This window comes from Felis catus, chromosome E1 (assembly GCF_018350175.1).
Source record: "Felis catus isolate Fca126 chromosome E1, F.catus_Fca126_mat1.0, whole genome shotgun sequence".
Classification (NCBI taxonomy): Eukaryota; Metazoa; Chordata; class Mammalia; order Carnivora; family Felidae; genus Felis; species Felis catus.
In genome coordinates this window covers 15,372,224-15,381,587 of record NC_058381.1, presented here as the reverse complement: position 1 = coordinate 15,381,587, position 9,364 = coordinate 15,372,224, and the positions used below count along the sequence as shown (strand labels likewise).

General features: G+C 43.9%; 1 long non-coding RNA gene across 1 annotated transcript; it reads left to right on the top strand.

Annotated features, from left to right (window-relative positions):
* The first annotated feature begins 995 nt into the window (after positions 1-995).
* LOC109494245 lies at positions 996-1,511 on the top strand. Its single transcript, XR_002148952.2, has 2 exons — positions 996-1,167; positions 1,378-1,511. It is a non-coding gene; the product is annotated as an uncharacterized LOC109494245 (long non-coding RNA).
* Positions 1,512-9,364: the final 7,853 nt, after the last annotated feature.

Below are 9,364 nucleotides of genomic sequence, written 5' to 3'. Positions count from 1 at the left end.
CCTTGCTTTGTGCATTTTGTGTCGTCTTGTATCCCTCAGTAGCCAGCTCTGTGCTCCCCTAGACTACCAGGGCCGGGCCGAGCTCGCCCAAAAGAACTGTTGTAAGATTTGTAAAATAGGCGCCCCCTCCAACACACAGTCTTAAAGGCTTGCTGCTTAGCAGGCAAAAGGCTGCTATGTTTGAACTTAAAACTATGCCCCCTGCAGGCAGGCAAAGCCAGGAGCCAGGCCTGAATCTTGGCCATCGGAGCACAGATTGGATTTCGACTCCACTCCTCTGTGCCCCACAAGTCCTTCGTTAGGGCCTAACTTGTATATTCACATGCAGCGGCACTGCTAGTAAGACTAGACATTTGGTTCTCCTTTACAGTAGTAAATAGAAGTTTACTATTAGTCATTTGACAAACATTTGCTGAGTGTTTCCTGTGTGGTAATTATGTGAGGTGCTACAGATAAAAGCGAATAAAATGGGCACAACCCCTGACGTTAAGAAGCCTGCTGTCAGAGTCTTTTCATTCCCAGTAATCTTTTTCCATGGGCCTTTCTTCTCAAACAGTTCCCAAGGCCCAGTTCCAAATACCCACTTTGGCAGGTGCTAAAAATCATGCTTGGGGCGCCTGGCCAACTCAGTTGTTTGAACGTGTTACTCTTGATCTTGGGGTCATGAGCTCAAGCCCCATGTTGACTGTAGAGATTACTTAAAGAAATAAATATTTTTATTTATTTTATTTTTATAAAATAAAATAAAGGGAAGCTATTAAAAAATAAACACTATAGGGCACCTGGCTGGCTCAGTCTATAGCACATGCAACTCTTGATGTATTTACAGCTCATCTCATCAAGAGGGGGAGTCTATTTCCTCACTCCTTGAAACCTGGCTGGCCTTGAGACTCACTTTGATCGATAGAATGCGGTGGAGTTGACATTGTGTCAGTTCTAAGGTTAGGCCTTAAGAGCTTCCATAGGATTCTTCCTGTTCTTTTGGAATTCTGTCAGTAGCTATGAGACCCGGTCCAGGCTACCCTGCTGGAGGATGGAAGGTCACACAAAGCAGAGATAAACTGTGTCGGCTGAGGGCCATCCAAGACCGGCCAGCCCCCAGTCAGTCAGAAGCTGAGCAGACCAGAGGCGCACGGGGGACTCAGTTGATTAAATGTCTGACTTCAGGTCAGGTCATGATCTCATGGTTCCTGGGTTTGAGCCCCACATTCACGGTTCGTGGGTTTGAGCCCCGCATAGGGCTCTGTGCTGACAGTTCAGAGCCTGGAGCCTGCTTCGGATTCTGTGTCTCCTTCTCTCTCTCTGCCCCTCCCCTGCTCGCATTCTGTCTCTCTCTTTCAAAAATAAATAAATGTTAAAAAAAATTTTTTTTTATAGAACCTGAGCAGACCAGAACAGTCCAGCTGAGCCAACCTAAACTGCAGAACTATAAGATAAATAAGTGATTGTTGTTTTAAGCCACTAAGTATTGACATGGTTTACTTTGCAGCAAAAGCTAACTGATACAGTAACTTTCTTATGTCCATTGGCTTATTACTACCCGCTGCTCCCACTTGGCTTTTGATGACCTCTGGCCTATCCTGCTTTCCATTATTTTGTCCAAAATAATGGTATCTGGGTGTGTACAAGATACCATTGGGTATCTGTTGTGTGTACAAGCAGAGCTGGGTACTGAAATACACCAATGAGCCACCTTGGTTATGCAACAGACACGTACAGATAGTTTCAGTTCAGTGTGATGCTACAAATGTAAATACATATTGCCAACAAAGGACCTGGGACAGACACCTAACTAGTCAGATAAGATAACTAGTCAGATAATTACTAGTCAGATAAGACTAGTAATTGAAAGTGAGAGAGAAAGTGAGTCAGAGAGAGGTATAGACTGTACACAAAAGCCTGGAGGGGCACAGAGGAGGGTCAGGTAAAGAAAGGTCAAGAAATTCAGTGTGGCTAGAGCCCAGAGTACAGGAGGGAGAGCAAGGAGAGGCAGGGCTGGAGAGAGAAGCAGGAACTAGAACACAAAGAGCTCTACCCGCCTTTACAGAGAGTTTAGCTATCTGCTGCAGGGGAATATAATCTAATATAATATGAATGTAGAAAGCTCACTAGGACTGCAAGGTGACAGAGGGACTGGAGGGGTTGAAACTAGAGGCAGGAGACCAGTTAGGCGGCTGTTGCGGTCATCTAGATGACAGAACGTGGCAGTTTGAACTAAGGTAGCAGTAGTGGGGATGAAGTTAAGTGGACTGATATTATAGATGCTTAGGAGTTAAGATTCCATAACTGACTAGAAATGGGATGCTGAACGAGAGGAAGGAATAAAGGGTGGTCCCAGAGTTTTGGCTTGGCCGAATGGTGATAGAATTGAGGTTAAGAATGTGGATGAGGAACAGGGGAACAGAAGGGGCAACTGTGTCCAGTTCAGTCGGTGGAGCATGTAACTCTTTTTTTTGTTTTTTAAGTTTATTTATTTTGAGAGAGAGAGAGAAAGTAGGGGAGGGAGAGAGAGAGCGAGTGGGGGAGGAGCAGAGAGAGGGAGAGAGAGAATCCCAGGCAGGCTCTGTACTCTCCATGCAGAACCTGATATGAGGGTCAAACTCACGAACCATGAGATTATGACCCGAGCCGAAGTTGGATGCTTAACCAAATGAGCCACCCAGGTGCCCCTGGAGCTTGCTGCAACTCTTGATCTCAGGGTTATTAAGTTTGAGCCCCACATTGGGTATAGAGATTACTTAAAAATAAAATCTTAAAAAAAAATAGGGGAAGAGATGAAGAATTCAGTTTAGAATATGTTAAGTCTGAGGTGCCTTCAGGACATCCAAATGGAGATGTCTAGCAGGCAGTTGGATATATCTAAGACCTGACAGACAATATTTTATATATTTGCTCATTATCTAACTTGAAAAAAAAAAAGATAGGAGGTATCTGATAGTTGAGGAGTTTAGGGACTAGAGGAGGAAGGGAAGAAGAGAGCTTTGGGAAAAGTGAGAGAACCGGAAGCCTAGAAGGTAGTGGTCAGAGAGTAAAATGTCTAGGATCCCAGGATGTAAAAGTACAAGATAATGAATTTGAAGTACTCGAAAAAAAAAAAAGAGAGAGAGAGAGAGGCCAAGGTGATGGATGGGTCACCCCAGATGATAGCAGGCCAGATGTCAAAACCTTTCATAAATGAGAGGAAGGTAAACCTTTCATAAATGAGCCACCTGGGTGGCTCAGTCAGTTAAGCGTTTCACTTTGGTTCAGGTCATGATCTCGCGGTTCGTGAATTCGAGCCCCGTGTGGGGTTCTGTGCTGACAGCTCAGAGCCTGGAGCCTGCTTTGGATTCTGTGTCTCCCTCTCTCTCTGCCCCTCTCCCACTCACACTCTCTCTCAAAAATAAATAAACATTAAAAATTAAAAAAACAATGAGAGGAAGGTTGGTTGATGACAGTAAAGTGGGTAAGGGGCAGAACAGGATGGCAAGACCTTCAAAGATGGAGTGAAGTCCAAAACGGGGCACATATGTTCAGAGAAGACTCAGCACAGCTTGAGGATGCCAGGAACAAAATGAAGGGTGACTGGGGGACTTACACTTGGGGCAATTAGCAAAATGACAAGAATGTGAAGTATGGTATGAGTGGGTTGGCCCCAGATGTCCAGGTACGGATTGTTCATGCTTTGGAAGGAATGCAATACCCCTTGAGGAAAGAGCAGCAGCCCGGCACAGTGTTTCTCTTTTAAAGGGCAGCCGGGGATAGAACTGCCAGATTTAGCAAATGAAAATACGGATGCTCAGTTAAATTTTTTTTTTTTAATTTTTAAGTTTATTTATTTATTTTGAGAGAGAAAGGAGGTACAAGCAGGGGAGGGCCAGAGAAAGAGGTAGGGAGAGAGAATCCCAAACAGGCTCTGCACTGTCAGCGGGGCTCAAACTCGCAAACCGTGACATCATGACCGGAGTCGAGACCAAAAGCCGAACGCTTAACCGACTGAGCCACCGAGGCGCCCCGCTCTGTTAAATTTCAATTTCAGGTATTGCATGGGACATACTTAGACCAATTTCTACAAAGTTTTGGCATCATACAGTCGTAACAGCCTGCCAGCTGGTTAGCCTCTCAGCTATCCAATTCAACTCCTTTGTATTAGAGTAGGCTAACTGCTACAACTATTTGATCTTAAAACATAAAATGGGTTTTTAAAAAAGAATTATTTTTCATGTTTATTTATTTTTGAGAGACAGAGCGCAAGCAGAGAAGGGGTAGAGACAGATGGAGACACAGAATCTGAAGCAGGCTCCAGGCTCTGAGCTGTCAGCACAGAGCCCGACATGGAGCTCGAACCCACAAACCACAAGATCATGACCTGAGCTGAAGGTGGACACTTAACCGACTGAGCCACTCAGGCGCCCCAGGTTTCTTGATTTTCGAAATTTATTTTTAAAAATTAAAAATTAAAAATATTTTTAAGATTTTATTTTCTTTTTAAAGATTTTATTTTTTCATTTTTTAAAATTTATTTGAGAGAGAGAGAGAGAGAGCGAGCGAGCACCAATGGGGGAGAGGGGCAGAGGGAGTGAGAATCATAAGCAGGCTCCATGATCAGCCCAGAGACCGATGCCACACCCCAGGCACCCCTGAAGATTTTATTTTTTAAGTAATCTCTATTCCCAACGTGGGCCTCAAACTCACAACCCTGAGATCAAGTCCCATGCTCCACCGACTGAGCCAACCACGTGCCCCCATATAAGGGTTGAACAAAGCTTATTTCCTACCTAGCTGGTAACGAAGCTGGAGAGGCCCTTCTACATGCAGTCATTTAGGGGTCAGGGGGATGAACTTTCTGCCCTGGGTGTCATCTCCATTCCAGCCGGGTGGAAACGGTGAGCATGGAGGAGCACCTGTAGGGTTTGTATAAGCCAGGCCCGAAAGTGGCGTAGACACTCCTGCACACAGTCCGTTGGCTGATGTCAATCACATGGTCCTACGTAACGGCAAGGGAGTCCTGTTAATGTAGTCAGGCAGCGTGCATAGAAGAGAACACGGATTTGAGCGAGTAATCTCTGCCATACCCCTTAGGAGGTTTATCTGTGGATCCCCTAGGGGGGCATAAGATTCTGGTTCAATAACCGTTGCTTTTGGAACAGGCCCCTCCTCTCCCTCTCAAAAACACACCAAGTCCTGATTGCTACTGAAAATGTGATTAAAGACAGAATGAAAGATTATCACATTCTTTCCTTTTTTTCCCCAGATACAGTGGTACTTAGGATAGCCAAAAGTGGCACCTATCAAATAGATCTCACTAAAAGAAATAGGAAAAGTCTGTTTTGTTTTTCCAATTCTAGCTGCTAGCCTGTCAAGTTGGTGCTATATCTTTCCATTACGATGAAATTTACCACAAATCATTCCAAACAACAAACATTTTCCCCCAGTTCTTGCTTATGTAAATGTCGGTTGTCATGACAACAAGAAGACTGCCTTGATCATATGGCAGAGCTTGCTAAGAAACAAGAAGCAACTAGCTGGTTCAAACATAAACCTAATCCCATAGGCATGCCTAACAGGGGAAATGAAAAACTGGGGCAATTTTTTATTCAAAAGAAAAAGTGAAAGTAGAGGAAGAATTTGATTCTACTGAGAGAAAAGATGTGGTCAAAAAATTTAAATAAACCACTTCCTCTTGTTACATTCTTTCTTTGGGGATGGGATCTGGCTTTCTTCTTGTTTCTTGCTATATCACAGGGCTCATAAAAGGATTTGGGCCCCAGAGGCCAATTTTCTCTTTACTTGCAATCCACCTTGACATTGGAATGGGGTCACGCCCTTTACTATATACTTTACAGAAAGAATTCACGGGTACCTCACCCATTAGCTGCTTTCTTGACTTGCTGCCTCTACGGTCTATGTTATTGAGACCTAAATGGCAAGATAAGAACTAATTACTTTGAATAATGTTTAGGATATATTAAGCTACTTTCATTAGAACTGGTATTTTAGAACAAAATAATTTGCACATAACCTTGACATTTTTGGTCATGGGATTCAGTCTTTTTGAAAGTATTGCTAAAACTAGATATTAAAAATAAGCTACAACTAGCGAGGAGCCCCCCGCCTCCCCCCACGCCCTGCACTGCTTGGCAGGAATGCAGACTGGTGCAGCAGACTATGGAAGATCTTATGAAGGTTCCTCAAAAAGTTAAAGGTGGGGGGCACCTGAGTGGCTCAGTCAGTGAAGTGTCGACCTCTTGATTTTGGCTCAGGTCATGATCTCACAGTTTGTGAGTTTGAGCCCTGAGATGGGCTCTGGACTGGCAGCATAGAGCCTGCTTGGGATTCTCTCTCTCTCCCTCTCTGCCCCTCCCCCCACTTATGTTTTCTCTCTCCCTCTCTCTCAAATAAATAAACATTTTTTTTAAAAAATTAAAGATGGAACTATCCTACAACCCAGTAATTGCACTACTGGGTATTTACCCAAAAAGTACAAAAACACTAATTTGAAGAGATATGTGCACCTCTACGCTTATTGCAACATTATTTACAATTAGCCAAGATATGGAAGCAGGACAAAACAAGTGTCCATCAACAGATGAATACATAAAGATGTAAGACATATATAATATATACACATACATATACATATATAACCACACAGGAATATTATTCAGCCATAGAAAATAATTAAATCTTGCCATTTGCAACAACATGGATGGATCCAGAGAGTATAATGCTAAGTAAAATAAGCCAGAGAAAGACAACCACCATATGATTTCACTCATATGGAATTTAAGAAACAAAACAAACAAGGGGGGGGGGGGAGACAAACCAAAAAACAAACTCTTAAGTATAAAGTACAAACTGATGTTTACCAGAAGGGAGGTTGGGGGGGGGGGGGGACGTGGGGGAAATAGGTGAGTGGGATTAGTGGGATTAAGAATACACTTGTCTTGATGGGTTTTAGTCTAATATTAAAACGAACCTACAGTCTTTGAGCATACACAAGACCAGGGAAACCAGAGACAGCAGCTGAGAGGTAGTTGGCTGGGTCCCTATTCCCCAGCACTAAAAACTCTGAAGGAAACATTCTTCATTCAATAAACGTGTATTATCGGCTGTGAGCTAGGCTCTGTGCTGGGCTCTCAAGATGGAATGACCAAATCATGCGTAGCTCCCGCCCTGCTGGAGCTGACTTCTAGTCTAACAGAGGAGATGGAATGAAATGACCACAGAAATAAACCACCACAATCTGAGATGAGCACTGTGAATGCGAATGATGTGACTGATTACGAGATTTGTGGGTTTGGGGAAGGCATCTCTGAGGAAGTGACATTTAAGCTGGAACCAAGAGTAATAGATCAGAGTTGAGGGAAGGGAGGTCCTAGAATGGGCAAAGGCTTCTTTATCCGAGCTGACTTGCTCCCCACCCCTTTTTAAGTAACCTCTATGGCCAGCGTGAGGCTCCAACTCAAGACTCCAAGATCAACAGTCACACACTCTACCAATTGAGCCAACCAGGTGCCCCTCATCTGAGAAGCTGAAAGGAAAGCCTGCCAGGAGCACAGAGAATAAGATATGCCAAGGAAAAGGTCAGCATTCCCATGTAGGCCATTCTATGGAATACAGATTGTATTTTATGATTAAGAAGAAGCCATTAAATGATTTTAAGCAAAGGAATGCCATGCTCAAGTCTGCCAAGGACGATCATCCTGGATGCTTTCTGAAGAACAGACTAGGGAAAGTGCATGGCCAGGGGAATGTTGCAGTGGTCTACAGGAGAGATGGCTGCTTGGGTGGTGGTGGTAGAGGCATGCAGGGAATATTTTAGAGGCAGAGCAGACAGGATTTGGTGATGATGGGGATGTGAGGAAGAGAGACGTCTATAAATGGGCAGCCAACTGAAACATTAAAAAGAATAACCCAAACTATTTACTGAGTACCAAGTACAGTTCTGCATCAGAAAAGGGCAATCAGTTGAGGAGGCAAGAGGGGTTATAATCTACATCACACTCTTGTTTGGACTTGTCAAGCCACAAGCCTGGCATGGGCCATGTCCACAAAGAGGAAGGAGTGCCTTCCTACTGCCCACCAAGCTGTGTGACTGGTGACCTTGACAGAACACTTTCAGAAAGCCACCAGCAGCCTCCATGGGGGCAATGGATGTGGGTTTTGTCCTGCTTCTCCTAGAATGTAAGATTCACAAGGGCAAGGATCTGTCCTGTAGGAACTACCACACTTAGAGCTGCTATAATCTGATCAAACCTAGTCACAGCACTCAGCTAGCCCTGACAGCTCAACAGCCTGCAAAATATGAAGTCAATCTCTCCCTTTAGTGACAACAGATGAGTACTTCATATTTATTTATTAAAATACTTCACATTTAGAATAGCTCCCTTCTGTGGCAGTAGAGGTATCACCTTGGGTTCATGTGATACTCTCTCAAAACAAAGATTACAAAACGATGAGTGAGGTCAAGTAGGTAATCTTTAGACACCATAGCACACCAGCCAAGGCAGTCAAGACTTTGTGTTAGGGCTCCCAGCTGTTAAGGGCTCACGGGAGCCCTATGGTCATGCTGGAGGTCTAAGGGGAGAGAGGTAGCATTGAGTATACAAACCTGCACAAACACAGTAGCTTCAGGAAGGTTAATCCTGCATTACATAGTACATGAAGGTAGCCCAGAGGTATCCAACAAACAGTATTACTATACCCTAACATTGTACCAAGTTTTCACTCACGGTATTTTCCTGGCATAAAAGAGAAAGGAGGAGCCCATCTTACATCTTAACTCAGGTCTCTACTTTCCTAGTTTCCTTACTGGTACTCAGAACCTTGCAGAAGCCCACCAGAGCCACCAGCTTGAAATGAAGCTAGAAAACTCCACAAAATTGTCCCAAATTAAGGAGAGGAGGCTTGGAACAAGTCAACCTCCACAGGTCTGATATACAATCTCTCTCCCTCCCACTCCCAGAAAGCTAAAATGTCCAAAGTCTTCCCATTTCAAGTAGGAGGATAGAAAAAAAAAAATCTGTCCAAGTCAGTTTACCTTTGACCATTTGGTCAATACTCTAGTACCCACCTTGCAGATTCAATGCAAATCTCAAATCTAAGAAAATCAGGCCAACTACAGAAATACTGGAAGCATCCCTTTGACCAGAAGCCAGGCTGGGTGCTCATTTTTTTTGCTTGCTTTCATCCTGTATCCCTAGAGGATCCTCAACCATTGCTCCCGTTATGAACCTCACTTCCTGATGGTTAGTTCTGGCTTGCCCTCCACCCATTTCTTTCTATATTCAGGGTATGTATGGTAGTAGAGCTCCAAATACTTGGTTTCCTCCTGTCAAACTCAAGAGGCCTATTTTCGCATTTTCTTCTACAGAGGGGGCTT